The sequence below is a fragment of the Aquila chrysaetos genome, chromosome 6 (genome assembly GCF_900496995.4).
Source record: "Aquila chrysaetos chrysaetos chromosome 6, bAquChr1.4, whole genome shotgun sequence".
In the NCBI taxonomy this organism is placed as follows: Eukaryota; Metazoa; Chordata; class Aves; order Accipitriformes; family Accipitridae; genus Aquila; species Aquila chrysaetos.
Genome location: NC_044009.1, coordinates 9909066 through 9928488, shown reverse-complemented (window position 1 = coordinate 9928488; position 19423 = coordinate 9909066). Strand labels below are relative to the sequence as shown.

The 19423-nt window shown below is 39.2% G+C and overlaps 1 protein-coding gene and 1 long non-coding RNA gene across 9 annotated transcripts in view; one reads left to right on the top strand and one right to left on the bottom strand.

Moving 5' to 3' along the window:
• The window catches only part of DIP2A (disco interacting protein 2 homolog A), a 132644-nt gene that overhangs the window by 14340 nt on the left and 98881 nt on the right, over positions 1 to 19423 (top strand). The gene's annotated exons all lie outside the window — the stretch shown is intronic.
• Positions 1800 to 19277, bottom strand: LOC115343095. Its single transcript, XR_003924001.1, has 3 exons — positions 19265 to 19277; positions 7256 to 7258; positions 1800 to 1992 (listed from the first exon to the last, which is right to left on the bottom strand). It is a non-coding gene; the product is annotated as an uncharacterized LOC115343095 (long non-coding RNA).

Below are 19423 nucleotides of genomic sequence, written 5' to 3'. Positions count from 1 at the left end.
AATATCTGACTTGTTCCTGTCATCGTTATGTGTCTTCTGTGCCCTATCGCACTTCATTGCATCTTCCACTTGGCAAGCTCTTGCATCAGGGTTGCTTTTACTATTTATTTGGGTTGTTTCCTTTTGGGGTTAGGCCATTTTGGTCACCATTGTGCTACAAACGGGAAGATTTTTCTTGACTGTGGAAAGAGCCTGTTCTTGGTTTTATCCAACTCTGTCCAAAGTCTTTAGCATTAGTGATAACCCACAAGTTTTTTGGTGGGTTTACCTTTCTTTAGTGGATATTTGTAAGTAGTGAAGTGAACCAATAGATACTTTAAGCTTGACTTTGAGCTGTACTCTGCAGTGCTTCAGTCATGCTTGCTATGTTGGTGCAGTTTGAGAAGCCCAATAAACTGAATCACAGGCATTCATGCATATGTTTAACGTTATTTTATGTTAAGTGCACATGGATATTTTTTCAGTAATAAAGATCAAAGATTGTAAATGGGGTAGGTGGTTATCTCTTGTAGCATGATCCAATGCATGAAGCTCAACAGCCATTTCTCTGTCATGTTTGCAATATGGTTATGTGCTGCAGTGAAAAGTGTGATAGGAGGATATGCCCTTCTGGATAAGCAGGGGGGATTAACAGCAATCTTCTAACTTTGGACAGACACTTTCCTTAAGAAGAGACATACCTGACAGGTATACTGTGAGCCATTCGTTCTTTCCTTGCTGTCTCCCAATGTTTTTTTTCATTCCTGGCTATTATTCACTGAGCCCGTAACTAGTGATACTGATAAAATAAAAGTGACATTGGCTAAATCATAACAAGAGGTAGCCTTGGTGTGTTAAAACAAGCAACGTTTTGACAATGCAAAATAAAGAGAGATTATGAATTGATATAATTCCCTGTGGTGACTGAAGGGTACTGTTGGACAGATTGATGACTCATGCAGTATTGATCTTACCAAAATTGTGTTCATCATATGAAATAGGTTCTCAATGCCCTTCTATAAGGGAAACTCTGAACTTCAAAACTTGAGAACTTATCTTGCAGTTGTTGTCACTGGATGTCATATTTGGTAGAATGACTGCAGTAAAATTGTTAACTGATGCTGTATAAAGACCATTGCCTAGTTTTGTGCTAGGAGGACAATGTTACTGTTCACAGGAAAATAATGTTGTGTATAATTGGTAGAAGTATCTTTGGCAAAATGTGGTTCAGATTATTTTAAATAGAGATATTTCTGTATGCACAACACTTCTACATTGTGACCGGGGAGCGGGACACACACACACACACACACACCCCACCCAGAACTGCTCATGTTGACATACTACCTTCAGATGATAAACCAGGTGATAAAACAGTAACTTTTGCAGGCTTATGGATTTGTAGACATTTTTAATAGCAGTGAAGTAAAATGCATTTAAAGAAATGAAGCCATTGGATGTTTAATGGTAAATGCCAGTGGATTGTATTTTAAGACTAAGGAAACTTATGTTTAAAAGAAATCCAATTACCAACATTATAGGAATTGGTGTTAGTCCTTTGAGACTCATCTTCAGGTTTTGGACTTGTTTTTCTGGATAAGTGATTTATTTGATTCCAAGCATATCCAAGTATTTTTAAACTGTTTATTGGATTGCTACTTTGTTCAGTCTACGCTTAACTGGCATGAGCATTTAAAAAAAAATAAATTCTATTGGTATGTTTACTAGAGAAAATGTTTGAAGAAATTGAAGTGTTGGGTTTTTTTGACAAAACCAGGAGGCACCGTTATTCCAGTTATTTCTTGAACTGAATCATAGAATAGAATCACAAAATGGTTTGGCTTGGAAGAGAGCTTTAAAGGCCATCTAGACCAACCCCCCCGCAGTGAGCGGGGACATCTTCAACTAGATCAGGTGGCTCAGAGCCCCGTCCAGCCTGACCTTGAATGTTTCCAGGGATGGGGCATCTACCACCTCTCTGGGCAACGTGTTCCTGGGCTTCACCACCCTCATCTTCCTGGTTACTTTCCAAATAGTAATTATGTTTTTTTCAGTGTGTCAATACTTGCTCAGCATAAATTCTTTTTGCCCGGTGTCTGGCACTTGCTCTAACTCTTGTCTACTACTTTCTTTTTCTACTGCATGTAGGAAGACCTAACAGCATACTCTTCCTTTCTGACTCAAGATGACAGGACAGCTGTAGATCAGCTTAAAACAGACAAGTGGAGAAGAAGTTTTCTTTTCTTTGCTAGTGTTAGCTGAGAAGTTTTTATTCTACCTTTTTCTGCTCCCAGGATCAGTTCCAAATAGGCTTTCTTTTTCTTTCTGAAAAATGCTTGTGGTCTTACACTAAATGCTTGCAAAATCTTGGGCAGGAAAGGACTTTGAGAGTGTGCAGGGCTATGTTCCCAGATGGACCTCAGTGATGCTTTTTGTGCTGTAGAAAGTTGCAGCTTTTTGCCAAGTGCAGTCCTCTGCTACCAGGAAGCTGGGAGATTGGGACACAAGGAAACCGTTTGCACTGGATGGTTACTGCTTTACACACAGGCAGGAAAACAGCGTGTGAAGACCTCAGGACATTGCCATTTACACATTCACATGGAGAACCAGTGGTGCTTCTACCAGGAGAACATCTATGTATGTTCAGAAAGGATGCTGAAGCAAGCCCTTATTAGTTCCTAACCTTTCTTAGGTGCTAATTAACAAATGTTGGCTCACTTCAGTTCTTTTAGGTTTTTCGAGGAAGTTTCTGATGTCAGGGCTTTCGCAGGGCTTTTCTTGGAGATTCTTGAATAAATGTGAATTTATTAGAGGAGGTTCTGAGCGCAGGTCCTTTAATGACTGAGGGCTGTTGAAAGTGAGGCCTAAAAATAGAAATAAATATAAAAACTGTCACTTGACAGAAGAATGTCATGTTGATGTCTTTAACCTTTTTTTGGTGTTTCCAGTAGATTTTACTGGATCTTGATGCCGTGTTAATAACTTTACTCATTTCTAGCTTCTTCAGGGACTTCACTGGTAGCTTTTGTAGTGAATTTTATTTATGCTTACAACAAAGAAAGTAACAACAGGACCTTAAGGAAAATCTGCGTGCAGAACATTGAAATTACTTTTTTTTTTTTTTCTTTCCTAGCTGCAATGACTTGTAGAGTTTTTCAGGGATGTTGCTGATGGCTGACATGAGTAGTCAGAATTTCTTATTTTCAGTCTCTCTTCTTCTGGGAGGAAGGTTAAAATAATGCTGCTTTCTGGAATATCAGGGGGAGGGAACCTTAGCAACTGTAAAAGCTTTAGAATTCTAAACTCTTTAAATATCTTTCATAATTTCATTACTAAAATTACTTTCTAAATTTATGAGTAAATCAGTTTAGCTGTTGAAAGAACACTAGAGTATCTAATAGAAATACATGAGGCTTTGAAATTATTATCCACTTGTGTCAGTTTTTGAGTGTTTTAAACCCATGGTTTATGGGCTAAGTTACATACGCTGAAAAAATTGACAAGATAATTATGGAAAACTATGACACCTTTGTTCCTGAGAGAAGCTAAAAAGGGAGCATCTCACCTCTGAAGCACAGGAGGATTTAGCCACAAAACTGTAGAGAATATAGGATTATTGGGATTCAGTTGTTTTCATACAGACCAAGGCACATACTAAGAATATACATACAAAAATCAGAAAAGCTTTGCAGGTCGGGGATATTGGAAAGTTTAAAATAGCAGAACTTCAGCTGAAAAATTGAGCTGTTAATAATGGTATATCAAGATAATTTTCTTGGGAAAGGAGTTGCATTTCCAATAGGGGAATCTTGTCCAAATACATATGTGTAGTAGCATAAAGATCGCACTAAACAGTTTTCAGGAGTAAAAAAATGTAAATTAAAGGAATAAATCTGGTATCTAAGTGAGCTAGTTGCAGCTCAGGCTCTGAGAGGCTGGAGGTCTAATGGAGGAGCTGAATTCCTGCAATCTTGGTTGTATTACTTACAGTAATCTCAATATATTCCAAGATGGCATATTAGCCATTTATTATTTGTTACCTTTCTGTCACTTAAAAATTTAAGGAGAATGCTATGACATAGTTTGGGAGGTTATTCCTTGGGTTATTCCCATAGAAAATGATGTGTAGTTTTTTTGAGGACTGAAGAGCTACCTGTCACTTTCTAATAGAAGCTTATTACCTAAGATTTCCAGATCCTGTTCTAGAGAATATAGTAACGGTTACGTAGAAACTAGGTCAAATAATGGTTAAGATTAAAACAGGCTGTGATAATACTGCCTAACCTTTTCTACGAGAAAATTGTGTTGGGCTACTTCCCAGATTTATTTAAATTTGTCAGACTAATGGATAATGGGGAAGTTGACGGGAACCTAGGACATAGGTTTTTACAGCTTTTTTCCCAGACCTCTGGAGGGTCTAATTTTTCCAGGAGTAAAAAGCAAAATGCTCTCATTAATTAATAAAAGTCATGGTTGATAAGTGGATAGTAGCTCTGGTGGAATTTTTTTCCTCGTCTTAATCAAGACTGGAGAGAGAAGACTGGGGAACTTGAGAAACCTAATTGAGTTAGATGAATGGGCAAGGCAAGTGAAACTTAGTGTTTGTACAGGTTACATCAGCAGCTTGTACATATTAGATTAACAGGAATTTAATTGATTTAAAATTCCATAGCTGTTTATAAAATGCAGTAAGGCCATTAAAGTGTCTTCTGATCATCAGTCAAAATGAAGGGACTAATTGTAGCTATTTGAAATCCTTAACTCTAAGAGTATCTGTATTTTTTGTACTAGCAATGTAGGGACTTCTTTATTCCAGTCTAAAAAAAAGTAGAGCCCTGAAGCATTTGTCTGTTGTGAACAGGAACGGCTTTGTCTCATAAATGTTTAAACCAATTATTCAAACAATTTAAACAGGATTTGGGGTGTCAATTTAAAAATGCTAGTGCATTTCATTTATCTCAAATCTTTTAAGATCTTGGTGGTAATTGAAATAATCACCATCATAAGAGGTGGAGTTGAATCATAACTATGTATTATGTAGTGACTGTTATATTTGGGGAAAAATAACTACAGATTCATAACTTTCAGGCAGAACAGGCCATTTTTGGCATTTGAATGGCCATACAGCTATGCCCCAGTCCTTTCTGGTGACGATAAAAAGTAAATCTTAATAGCGTAGCTTTGTAATGCTTTCCTGAAAATGCAGTATTCAGACTTTACTGGTTACTTAAGAAATAAAAAAACCAAAATCCTTTTGATAAGCACTTCTGCAAAATAGATTTTTTTTTTTTTTTTTTTTTTTTTGTAAATAAGCAAATTTCTGTGCTGGAAATGGAGTTCCGATAGCCTGCTGAGTAAACTTAGATGGAGCAAGCATTGCAACATGAAACGGAGCAGATGTCAGCGTTACATTGCCCTCTCCCTTGTGCTGCTGTTCGTCCCCCCTTCTTCTGTGATCCCCATCCACAAGCTCTTACGTTGCCTGGGAGCCCGTTTGCTTTAACTTAAGTTGAAGGAAAAGGCAGGCAGCCATTTAGCATCATCCTCTGACATTTTTATCTTTGTTCTGAAACTTACACTTGCTAAAGTGGGTCTAGACTTTAAGTAGTTTAAAGTGCTACTGTTAAACATAACTTTGTAATTGGCTGAAAAAAATACTCCTACAACACAGCATTTGGAAGGGTAATGTCAGTGGTGCCTTAAGTTTACCAAGGCTTTTGGAGGCAAATGTTAAAATCTATTGCTTTGAACTAGGACAATTTCACTGCTAATGATTTTTCCATGTGGAAATTTTTATGTTCCTATCTCTTAAATTTAAATGCAAGAGATTGAGTAAAAATCAACTTATCAGTAGATAGCTTTATTCTGCACATACCTGGAAACTATTTTAATACAGGTTATACAAGATGAAACCAGATCCAGGTGTTACTTTTGAAGATACCAACTTCTGTGCAAGCAGTACCATCTCTTTTTTTTTTTTTTTTTTTTTAAATTCTCATGTGGTCCTGCTTTCTGTACTGCATCCAGTTACAAGCATTCACCAGGTTGTTGCTGCTGCATTGGGTTCTGGACACAAATGAGAGGTGCTGCTGGGTATCTTGGTGGGACTTGAAATAAATCCATGCTCAGACTAAATCTGAGTTTAGGATCAGGTGGCTTTTTGTACCATAACATATCTGAATGAGACCATTTTGAGTATAAACAAATACAGATTTTCTATTTTAGGATGAAAAAGTTTGAACGCGTGGTGCCAGCCTAGTAACTCCTTCACAAGTACCCCCGATCTGTACCCCCAGCCATGACCTTCCTGTTCATGTGCTCTTGCATTCTGAAGCATTTCTATCTTGGCAAAAGAATTAAAAAACAAAACACAAACCTATTCAATATTCTGTTCATTGAACAATGTCTCTTCAATGTGCTGGATGAGTCAGAGGTCTTGTTGAAAAATAAATGTGGTCATGTAGATTTTCCCAGTACTTGCACACAAGGGACTACATTGGATTGAATGGTCAAGCTTAAGTCTGATTTTTTTTTTTTAATTCCCATATTTGTCTTTGTAACTGTAATGTTTGTCTAAACTTCTGTTTTGGGCAGTCAGACTTTGTATGTTAGTACTGGGTAGCTTTGCATTTGGTGGGTTTTTTTGTACTAGGCTTCGCTGTCACGGAATCAAATATGTGAACTTTCTAAAGTTCACAGATGACTACTGTTTTAAAGGAATTGCTTGCAATCTCTTTATTTTAATAAAGAGATTCCAAGTGATTAAGTGATTAGTAATCACTTAATAGTGATCACTATTAAGGAGCTGCAGGGGGAAGCTGGTAGTAATGGAAGAGCTTGAGGAAAACATAACTGTTTGCTATTAAGCTGAAAAACTTTGTTATTTCACCAGTGGCTGAGGACAGCATAGTCCCTTGCTGCTTGGGATTTCCACTTGTCCTCTGGGCTGCAGGATGCTATCCTGTATGCTTAGTATGGGGCTCAAGAGACCTTTCTATGAGCCAGTTCAGATCATTCAATTAAAAGAAAACTAATTCTCCCCACCAATCCCATTTTGTTTCCTTAAAATTTTGTTTCCTGGGTTAATCTCACTCGGGGTTTGGAAGGGGTCTGAGTGCTGGAGCTGGTGCAGACTTGCGGCAGAAGCAGTCGTTTGGGGCACACTGAAGGGGAGCAGGTCTGTCTTTCCAGCTGCAATCCTGCCTTGTGCAGCCACACCCTTTGCCTACTTGCCAAAGTGAAAAATAGTTATGCTGCCGCACCTCTCCTCAGCCACCCTCTTAAAGAACTGAAACCATTTTCAGCATATTTAAATGTGCTTTCAACAACACTTGCATCCATTACAGCACCAAACATGCACACCAAATTTGACATGAGCTCTATATAAAGCTGTATGGTATGGACATGGGCAAGATGCAAAAGAAGATGGAGAGAGCACACGTATGAGAGAAGAAAAAGGAAAACATCTGAATGAGTTGCCTGGCTTTGACTCTCATGGCTGTTCTAGTACAGTTACATTTTCTGTGTACTTTATTGGTATTTCCTTGTATGGAGATGTCAAAAGTGAAAGTGAGGACCTAGTTACCCTGTAGGAACTAAGAAGATCTAACAGCTAGCTGGTGCCAAAAAAAAAGAGAGCTGTTTCAGTTCATTAACTGAACAGAAAACTTAACCTGGCACAAAGTGAATGGGTCTGGCTGTTGCTTAACTTGCCCCGTTAGTGATTTGATTGAGTATACTTTGTGACCACTTGAGCTCTAAGGCTGGTGTATGGGAGGCTGCAGTGGTTGGGAGTTATAAGCAGAGCTGCATCTTTCAGCAGCAGTAACCTATTAAATTAGCATAGGTGTGTTGCATGACCAGATCTGGAGAAATTAATCTTTTTCTTTAATCCTATTTCCCTTAGTATCCCTTGGCCTTGGCTTGAGAACTTACGTACCTACTATACCTGTCCTCTTCTGTTATGTACCTGCTGACTTTGAGGATCTTCACCTGCCTGTTGCTGCTGTTGAAACTGCAAGTGTATCTTGAGAGAAGGTCTGTGATCATTTGAGACACAATTTTGTAGTGCAGACATTGCATTGATCTCCTACTGCTGATCAACAGTGGGTGAATGCTTTCCTCTTTCTGACCTGAAGCCAGACTTTCTCTGTATGAGGTTTGTATTGGTGGCTCAGCAGGAAGAAAGCATTGTGGTTTGGAAAAACAAGATCTGACAATACAGAAAATTGTTGAAGTAGTCATCATTCTCTCCAACCTGATTTGCAAAGAACTGTTACCCAGACCCAAGAAAGTAAGAAACTGGCCACCAGGAAGCCAGAGGCTTAATTTGGCAGGTTGTAATAGCTAGAACAATTTTATTTTGCATAACTGGAGGCAGGTGAGATAATAATGCTACGAACACTAGAGGAATGAATGAGGAGGTACTTTCTATAGTTAAAAATGTTGCCATTCCCAGGTTCAGAGCACAGAAACATCAAAAAAATCATCAAAATGTGACCCATTGAGACTGAAAGAATAACTGTATCAAGGACAAAGGAGTCCCAAGAAATATTGGAGCATAATAGTATTGAAATCCCATGCTTCTCAAATGATTTGGGAAAGGCAGAAGTACTTAAAGGAATTTGCTGTTGGGCATAGGGAAGGGATAGAAGATGCTGTATGCCTTTTTTCAGCCATAATTGAGAATGTTAAGCCTTGTCCACTGGACTGAGAAAACTTTAAATCAGCAGCTGAGGGCAGTTTGCATGCAAGAGCCCTTGAAAAAGGAGGGGAAGAGGCTAGTGGAGAAGGTCTTTGAACTTTTGATGTCCCTTATCTCCAAAGAAATTATCCAGAAGATGGAGCCAGGCACTTCAGAGTAGTGCATGCAGGGACAATGAGGCGTGTTTTGGGTTTGTGTGGTGGGGTTTTGGTAGCAGGGGAGGGGCTGCAGGGGTGGCTCCTGTGAGAAGCTACTAGAAGCTTCCCCAGCTCCAAGTTAGACCCACCTGTGGCCAAGGCCGAGCCCATCCACGATGGTGGTAATGCCTCTGGGAGAACAGATTTAAGAAGGGGAACCTGCAGCTTGGAGGGTAGTGGGATGTGAGAGGAACACCTCTGCAGATACTGCTGTCAGTGAAGAAGGAGGGGAGGGGGTACACCGGAGGAGGGGATGCCCCTGCAGCCCGTGGTGAGACAACAGGCTGTCCCCCCCCAGCCCATGGAGGTGAACGCGGGAGCAGATGCCCACCTGCAGCCCGGGGAGGAGCCTACGCTGGAGCAGGGGGATGCCCCCGAAGATGGCTGTGACTCCATGGGAAAGCCCATGCTGGAGTGGTCTGTGACTGAAGGACTGCAGTCTGCAGAAGGGGCCCATGCCAGAGAAGTTCATGAAGAACTGTGGGCCGTAGAAAGGACCCATGCTGGAGAAGTTTGTGAAGGACTGTCTCCCATGGGAGGGACCCCACGGTGGAGCAGGGGATGAGTGAGAAGTCCTCCCCCTGAGGAGGACGGAGCAGCAGAGACTATGTGTGACGAACTGACCCTGACCCCCATTTTCCGTCCCCCTGCGCTGCTGGGAGAGGAGGTACAACTGGGAGTGGAGTTGAGCTGGGAAGCAGGGCGGGAGGAGGTGTTCTAAGGTTTGGGTTTACTTCTCAGTATCCTTGTTTTGATTTGGTTGTAGTAAATTAAGCTGATCTTGTTTTTTCTCCAAGTTGAGTCTGTCTTTTATCTGTGACCATAATTGGTGGGTGATCCCTCCCTGTCCTTGTCTCGACCCACGAGCATTTCTTTATGTTTTCCCCTCCTCATCCCACTGGGTTGGGGAGGAGTGAGTGAGCAGCCTCATGGTCCTTTGTTGCCGGCTGGGCTTAAACCACGACATCTGGGAAGCAGCAATTGCAAAGAATAGGAAGAAGTGGTGGATAATCAGTTGACACAGGTTCTCTGTGCAGTCTCGTGGCATATGGCAGTGGCTCTCCAATTTGAGGCACGCCAGAGCATGAGGCAAGCATGAGCTTTGCCAGACTGGTTCTATACTGGTAAGTTTAGGTACTGCCAAACTATGCTTTCAAAACTGGGAGCTTTGAACAAGTTAGATGTCCAGGTGGCTTCAGATGGAATCAAATGGGTCCATCCCACTTAGTATCTGTAGTTTGATGTCAGTGGCAGCGCTATTAAAATCATTTGCACAAGAGGAGGAAAAGATTGTGAGAGAGTAGGTGTGGGAGATGCAAGGAGTTGAATGTCCTGCAGGAGAGCTTTGTCAGTTTTCTCAGCGTACAGCTACAGAAAGTTTGGGACCTATTGGCCAAGGCAGATGATGTGCATGCTGCATGTGTTGGTGGAACTCCTGAGTAGATGATAGCAGCTTTCTGAAGTAACACTGTGTTCATCTGCTACTTGGAATCTCTTTGTTTCTGCTGCCTGCAAGCTGGGAAGGATGGAGGAGACTCAGAGAAATGGGAGAATAAGTTAAGGAATTGGGCTTGGTAGTTCTGCATTGACTGAGTTTATTCAGGAGGCTAGTTAGTGCTTTACATGAAAAACAAAGGTGATGAGGGCTCTCAAAGGTATCACAGAAGGAAACAGTAAGAAGCAATGGCTGGAAACATAGCCTTAGATGAAAAGTAAGCACATGGTTTTTAGTGGTAGGAAATACTGGAACAACATTTCTGCTTATTAGAGTATTTGAAATCTGGGTGAGGTGTATTTGTAAAGATGCTGTTGTTCAAGTACAGCTGTTGAACTTGCAATTGAAAGCTAGTGCAACTTAAAGGTGTGCATTAGGGAGAGTATGTAATTAGACAAACCTTCTGTATGGTGTTGACCAATACTGAGACCCTAGCTAAGGGCCTGTGTGTCAATAATAAAAAGTTACATTTTTGCTTAGGCGTGGGGAGAAGGTCTTGTAAGCTTAGGAGTGTGTTCTTGTCTTAATGATCAAATCCCTCATTTTGGGGTAGTTCTTATTAAATTCAAGTTCAATACAAGTTGGTTTTGTTAATCTTTAAAATACCAAGGTGTAAAAGCAGGTCACCAGTCATAACTCCAGCACTTAAATATGCTGTGTTTGTGTGAGTTGGTAATTCTTGAACAGCAAACACAAGATTACAGCAGAATAAATTTTTTTATAGATGAAATTAACTTGAATTTGGGGTTTTTTTTTTTACTTTTGCAGATTAGTCTTTTAGCTGCCATTTACATTCCGGCCAAATGAAGGATGAATCTGATCTGTTAATTTGAGCAGCTATATAAAATGTGTGAATACTTAGAGAAAAGTAATTATTTGCTTGATTCCCTGTGCAGTCAATAACTTCTTCCTAGAAGGAGCAACACTTTCAAAGTTTGCACTGAGAAGAATTTTCAAGGTGATACTGCTGATATAGTTCTTGATGACAGTTACTTATATATCAAGGTTTTAGTGGAGTGTGGAAAAGGAAAGGAAAGAGAATCTGCTACATGGGCTTAAGTAGATTATAGTCAGTAAACAAAGATAACCATGCCAGTTTGTTCGGTGTTGTGTCCGTGGCGCGCCCCCCCCTTTTTGATTTCCTGGCTAATTGAGTTGCCAGTCCATTCCCTATTCTTCCTATGTTATTTTTATTTTTGCAATTTAATGCACTCATCTGCAGCTTCTAAAAGGGGATTAGAGTCCATTGAACACATTTCTCTAATAAAGGAACAGCTTGAATCAAAGAAAAAAAACACAGAATAGTTCACTTGAATCAGACTTTTCACACCATATGAGTAGCAAGTGTTTGTTTGGGCATGGCCATGTAGGTGGTCAGGTTGGTGAGGTAAATTGCCTGAAGTCTCAGTGTTCTTTGCCTTGTCATTCCAAAGTCTATGCATTAGTAGACCTGAATTATAAAATAAAGGTAAAAAACTTTTCAATGTTATTAATGCAAAGGCTGGGCTATACCTGTTGTTAAATTAAATTAACAATGTTACCAGAGTTGTTAAAATAAAAATCAGCTACCTGCTGGAATAAAACCCAGGTGAAATTGGCTGACCTGCTCTTCACATTACATTTATAAACTTACCAAGTAAGTGTTCGGTTTCAGTCAGCCCTAAATAAAGGGAGTAGGTCTTTGCTCAATAACTAAGATGGAATTTAGCAGCTAGCCTATGGCAGTGCTTCAAAATATGTTGGGATAAAATGATGGCTATAAAACCTGATTGGGCCAATTTATTCCAACAAAGTCCTCAGCGCTGTTCATGGAGGATTGCTGACACCCTTGTGCTGGCTCTCCTGGTCACTTCTAAGTGAACTGTCTGAAAGCAAATTTGGCAGGAAAAAGTTCTTTTCAGCAGGTGGTGTGTTCAGTGTATGCTACGGTTTGCGTAGTGATGCAATCCTACTCAGTGGCTTATCCACAGATGTAGATTTTAAAATTATTTCAGAAATTAAAGAAACGGACTTCTGAAAAGATGAGACAAAAGGTGTGCATAGTTGAGGAACTTTTCTAGTAATATGGATCAGGAGCCAAATAAAGTTTTATTCTGAGCTTTTTTTCTCAGTTTTTGAATGTTCAGTTTTCCATACAAAAGAACGTTACAGAGAGTGTAATCAATTTGACAATAGATAGATTTTTGTAATGTTAAATGGGTTTAATAGATTCAGAAATGTTATTTGTTACCTAATCGATGGTGACACTCATCGGAAAGGAGATTTTATTGCTGTAGTGGTGCTCCTAGATTCCCTTCTATGTGTCACTTTGAGCTTCTTTTACATCACTGTTATGTTGGTAACTAAGGGTATTTTACTGCAAAAGAGTATTTTTCAGACACATTGCAGCCTTTGATTATGGGTATCACTGCATGTGAAATTCTGGAAACATGTTTTTTCTTTTGTTGCTGGAGTTGTTTCACTTTTTCTCCCTAATGTACTTTGTCCTTCTTTAGCACCTAAGTAAAAAAAGTTTCTTGCATTCAGTACTTAATGTAATAAAAATAAAACCCCACTACTTTGGTTTTAACAAACCTTACTTTATAGAAAATACTGCTAGTTAGCCACTGCCTCAGCAACAGCATGGTAGCAGTGTGTTACATTCAACCTCAAACAGGGTGTTTGTTGTGGGCTTGAGCTTCTAAGACTACAGACACTGAACTTGGCTTTCCTTTGGCTGTTTCTAACAAGGTAAATGAGGGAAAATGTGCAGTTGGCAGAAATGGCAACATTTTGTTCTTGCTGTTCAGGGAGAGCTCCAGTTCAACAGCAAATAGACATTTGTGTGTTTTTTGTAAGAAAAATTTGTCAAGTTAAAGATATGAAAATACTAGGAAAGAAATCAGCATCTTCCTTCTAAGGAACTAATTTTCCTAGTATCGGTAGCAAACTGATGGCTCCTGTCTGGTCATTAAGCAGACAGGGGAGGTGTGCAGGGTTGAAGCAATCCACTTGTTCTTAACCAGCACCGATGGGAGGCTGGCGTGGGCTGGGATGGTCTTGGTCCTGGACAACGGCCTTCTACATGGAAGACTGACGTGAGATGATGGATTTAATTTTTGTGAACACTCACAGTTGCTGACTTTGAACAGATACATGGTGTGTGCTGTGTGATAAGCTTGACTGGAAAAGCACTGCTCACATGTGTGTGAATAATCAAGGAAGGCCTTTACAAGCCATGTTCTTGTACTTCTCAAGTCCCAGATTCAGGAAAATACTTTGTTTGCTGATCATTTATAGGCTACTAACCTCAGCTAGACACTTAATAAGTAGTGTTGCAACTAGAAATAAATGTAAATAAGTTTAGCCATCATAGGGACCCATGCTGGGGCTTCCCAAGCTTGTAAGCACTGAAGTGTTCTGGTTGTAATAGGGATTGATGGGTTTTTTCTCCTGCCATGAGAGGTTGTTTGTGTGAACCAGCTGGCTTGCTTTTCTGCATGCTTCTGTGAATAATTCAGCTGGTTTCTTTTTTTCAGTTTTTCAGTGTAGTTTATCGTTTTATAGTTCAGCTAGGAACTCTGAATCACTTCATCTGGTTCTTTGTGATCACATCAGATGATTTGTGTGGATCCAATATGAAGTCTTTTAGTGAGGTCTAATTTCCTAGTTAAAAAAAAAAACAACCAAACAACCTACCTTTATATTTTAAAAAGTCAAATTGTCTGCATTAATAGTAAAACTTGGGCCAATAGCCACCCCCACCCCAGTTATTTCAACATCAACCTTAAATCTCTTTTGTCCTTTCCTCTAAAAGCATGGTTTGACAACGCATGTGAGGGTGTGGTAATAATGTGTCAGGAAACTAATCAAACCTGAAACTGATACCTAGAAATCCCTTGAAAAAGTTTTGTAGTTTACAAATTGAAATAACTTGAGTTGTTTATGGTCTAGGTATTGCAGGTTATGTGACTTCTCTTTGTATGTTTTGAATGTACTCTGTGAATTGTGCTGTGGTTTGTGTGTTTTGGGATTTTCTGGTGGGTTTTTAAAAGATTTTCATGGTCTAATTAATGAGTTGGATCTTCCCATAGTCATAGATTTCTGAATAAGGCTGCTTCCGTCTTTAGTATTGTGCATCGTGCCTAAATGGCATCTTTGCTGGGATCTGTTGGGCTTTGTGGTTGCTACCAAAGTATGAATATGAGCTTTTTGCAACTGGTAAATATGAAATGCTCAGTTGCTTGTAGAACATCTGCAGCTGATAGGGTAACTTCTTGGGTATTAGTGGAGAGAACAAAAAAAAAATCAATGTCACTGACATCCAAAAAGTGTACCATAAAAATAAAGCTTCATACAAGATGTAGAAGTTTAATAGTCGGAAATATCTTCATCTTGCTCGTTCATCACTGTGCCTTACTTAATGACTGTGTGGAGGATGTGAAAGGGAAAAAAAAAATGGCTCCTTGGATCAGAAAAGTAGTTACAACAATTTAACCACTTCAGACAATATTAAATGGTGCATATATCCTCTTTTATTTTTACAGACACAGTCCTCAAGACAAGGGATGACTTCATGATATAAGGCATTTATTACCAAGTTAAATATGAATTTTGTTTTGTGATTGGTTGTCTTAACTGAATTATACACAGAAAATTCTATCTAGCCAATCATTTTCTTCTCTTCACAGCATTATGGGAGAGGAATGTGTATTAAAGTTGTTGCAAAAAGTACTATAGAAAGTTTTCTTTCTTTATGGTCCCCCATTTCTATATGTGGTTGTTTCTAGATTTGCATCTTTGGCGGCAGTTTTCAGGGAGTCTTTTGTGGTAACCATGGAGAGTTTGGTCTGAGACTGCTCCTGGATGTTAATGGCAGTAGAAATTGTCAATGCAACCAAGTGAAGGGAAGATAAGTGTCTTTCTACTTAGTAGCAAAGCATCTTCCCCCTCCCTCCCCACTGCATGATTTAGGTTAAAATGACTTGGTTCAGACAATTATTTCTGGCCTAATTCATTATAATGGTTGATTACTACACATCAGTCGTAATTATTCTACTTTCATATTGTAAACCTGATGCATCTAGGAAGTAAGAAGCAAAAAGTCTGAATATTTTCATCTCTGCAGTACACCGAGGTTTTGGTTATTTTGAAATACCATTTTCTTAATAGTGTTTAAAAGGGGGACACTTTGCATGCATACAACATCCTTCCAAAAGCTTTTCATTTCTGTATTTTACAAAAATAATTTTCAACTGTGTCAATATATTTTTTTAACTCAAATTTTAAAAGATACTGTTCGTTGATGGGCCTGACCACTCCTAGTCTGTTTTTTTTCAACTTCTTTTGTTGGCTTTTGTGGGAAGCAGACGGTACATTCCCTATGTACCAGATGATTTCCCCCCCACCCCCATGCATATAGCTTTCCTTAGCTTGTTAAAGGGGATGGCAATATTCATGATTTACATAATAAAGAGATATGAAAGCTGTATCTGGTTTGATAAATTTTGTTCATAACCTCTGGGAGAAGATTCTAATCAACTTTACAGAACATATCAAATGAGTAGTTTCAAAAACAATTCTCATACTTAAAAATGCCTGATATCATGAAGCTGCAGGGGGTGTTATATTTTGAAGCTTGTATTTGCTGTGGAAATAAAAAACATGATTTAACATGAACTTAATGAAGATGGTTCTTCATTTGTCCTTCTGGTGCAATAGTAGATAAGAGTATGTTTCACTGAAAGGAAACATCTCAACTTATGTAAAACAGGACTAGTTTTTAAATAATTATAAGTGCAGGAGCCAGGGTCAGACTGGTACACCTACAGATGTATGTATAGCTGGCATCTGTCAATCTGTTTGTTTATTCTACAGAGAGCCCTAATGGGATAGAAGGGAAGTGGTAGAGTTTGAGCTTTTCCTATCTCCCTGTGGAGTGAGCTTAAGGATTTACTGAAGCAGTATAAGAACAATTCATTAATTGGGCTAACTGAGCCTGGAAACTTGCCAGGTTGCTTTTGTGATCCAATTATTTAACCTTCTTTTACCTTGTCAAATACTGACTGCTGGCAGATGAAGCAAATAATGGCTTAAAGTCAGGCAGCTCAATATTTAAAGAGGACCAGCTCTCTTGTCTTTCAACGTACATCCACAGTTTACAGGTGTGGATTTGTGCAGAACAGAATAACCTGGAATGCATAGACTTACCTCATCCTTGCTGTACTGCATACTTCAGTCACCTTGGCTTTTTTTTGTTTGTAAAATGTAAGTGGTGCCTCTGTCTAGCAACTCCTTTGAAACTTTGAGTTGAAAAGGTGATATATAAATGTGTCAGAATAGAATTTTCTAATTCTAACATTTAGCATTGCTTTGCCAATAGCAAAACTCCTAATGGCTTGATCTCACTAAACTTAGGCCAAGATAAAGCACACTAGGCAATTAATGATATTGTAAAATAGACAGTCCCGTTGTGTAATTGTGCACAAAGTGGCAAACTTAGTCTTCTGCTACTAATGTATTGGTAAAATTACTTCCCTTTCTGTCATTAAGATACATGCAATTAGCTAGTCAATATTTGTCTAGTTTTTAGAACTTGATGTTTTGGTGATTTCATTGTGTATGCAAAGATTTAATGAAACTGTACATTTAAGTAGTTGTGTATCTCCACGCTCCTACTTCTGTATGCAGACAAGTTTTGTACTTTGATAACTTAAATTCTGTCAAAGGGATGAAAGTCCTGCTGCAAATTAGGAATTACCAATAACATACATGTTCAGTGAAGTTGTGCTAAACTTCTAATACTGCTTAAAAGGCATCTTGATGCTCTCAGTATGTTTAAAATAGGATCTTCAAAATAGAATTTCTTACAGGTTAGTCAAACGTATCACCATATGGAATGATCAGATGTCACTTATTTCCATTTTAAACAGATTCGTATAATATGAAAGATTATAATCAAGATGTAGTCACACTTCACTATGCAGACTAAATTAAGGCATCAATCGATAGCCCTTCAGAAAATAGCAATGATTCAGGATAAAGTACTTCTGTTTGAAGACTTTGCAAACTTACAGGTGTAAGGAAGTGTTCTTTTCTGGATATTAAAGATAAAGCTTCACCTGCTTCTCATGCAGCTACAGTTTTCTATGCTTTTCAAAGAACATGAACATAAGCTGAGCTGTGGCTGAAATACTGTGCTATAGAATGAGTCTTGGAATGAAAGTATGTTGTAAAGAGGAGAAAAAAAACAATGGGACTTTTCACTAGAAATTGCATGCCAGAATGGACTTCAGGTTACATGGCAACTTAAAAGTGCTTCTTTAGAGCTGTGATTGCAAAGCATGAGTTTTATAGAAGAGCAAGCAATTGGAAACAGCTGTACTTGCCACTCTTAACCAAAAAAAAAAAACCAAACCACTGAGTTTAGCAGTATAACTAATCTGTATACAGTCACTTATTTCAGTATAAAGTTCAGTAATGATGGAAATACAGCTTGTAACACAATTTTTGGAAAAGAATCAAAGGTTAAGATTGAAGTGGGAAAAATATGAGTAGCTAAAAGTGTAGAACCGAGACTACTTAACTGACTACTTATTTACAGACAGTTGTGAGATGTCCTGCTGGTTTATCAGCACGCTATTAATAATTCAGCTACTAGGGAAAGAATCCAGTGGTAAACTTCTGTTTTGCCAAGGAAAAAATGGTGGTTCCTCAGCTGGCAGAAAAAGGAGAAAAAAAACCCCAAACCATGGTTTACAGAAGAGCTGTGTTGATGTGGATCCAGTTTGGAACCAGTTTGTTTTATAAGTGCAGCGATTTCCAGATAGAGGTAAGTGATGGCTCCGGAAGACTTCCCCCCACTGCCCTCTCTCCCCCCCCCCTCCCCCCCCCCTTTGATTATCAGATTTAAACAGCACAGACCTACTAGAGACCATATCTCAGGGATGGCAGCAAGTGTTGGCTTCTGCATAGTTTGGAGGGCCAAAACCCTTTCTTTAATTGCAAGTAATTATTTTCATCTGCTAGTTCCTTTATCACCTGTTGATCAGTTTGGCTTTTGCCTGATTTATACAAAAAAGTGTGGTATCTGGGAGAAGAATGTGTAGCAGGTAACCAAAGCTTGTAATGGCTACTAGTAGTAGGTTTGGGAGAGTTGTTCCAGGTTTTTTTAGGTTTAAGTGGTGATAAAAACTTGTGAGTTAGTAAGAATGATTGTGAGCTGTCACTTGGCAGAATCTGTTGATGACACACCTGCATGTAGCCCAGCTTGAAGCTCATGGCTGTGTATATGGAGAAAATATATTCCTAAACCACTTCCAGTTTTCTTAAGAGTATTTAATTTCTGCAAGTTTTTCTTAACCTTCCACCTTCCTTTCCAATATTTCTGCAGTTTCTCTTTAAGGATTTGCTTTTTGATCTTTGGTTCATCTTCAGGGATTTTCCTGAAGGTCACGTTTCAACCTTGAACTACTTGCAACTGTCAGGTGCCATGCTCATATGAGGCATGTCTGCAGCCTTGGAAGGGAACATGTCTTTCCAAATGTTAGCTAGGTCAAGCCTTTAAGCGTATTTAAACAGTGAGTGTAAGCTGGATGATGATCTTCTGGAAAAATTCACAAAACTTTATGTGGACAATAAAGTTTTGGTGTTGGTGGTTGTTTTTGTTTTGGGGTTTTGTTCTTGTTTTTCTCTCAAGCCGATAAGACCTCAGTCAACTTTGTCAGCTCTGCCCTTTAATCCCAGTGAGACCTGTGACCTCCCAATGTCTCTTGCTTTCCTTCCTTTGCTGAATAGTGTGGCACTCCTCACCAGTGTGGCAAGTACTCATGCACATGAGATCATAATCTTCTAACTCTGGGGTTAGCCCTCTCATCCACAAGTTTAGCAATCCCAGAGTGAAGGCTTAACAGAACATTTCTTCTTCACTGCTACTGGTGCAGTGGGCTTGGCTACATGAGGGCTTGTCCATCAACCCCTTTATCTGGGGTTGCAATTGTGTGGGTTTCACCTTCTTCGAAAGAAAATGCTGGATTTTGGAAACACCCTCATAATATGTGATATTGAGAC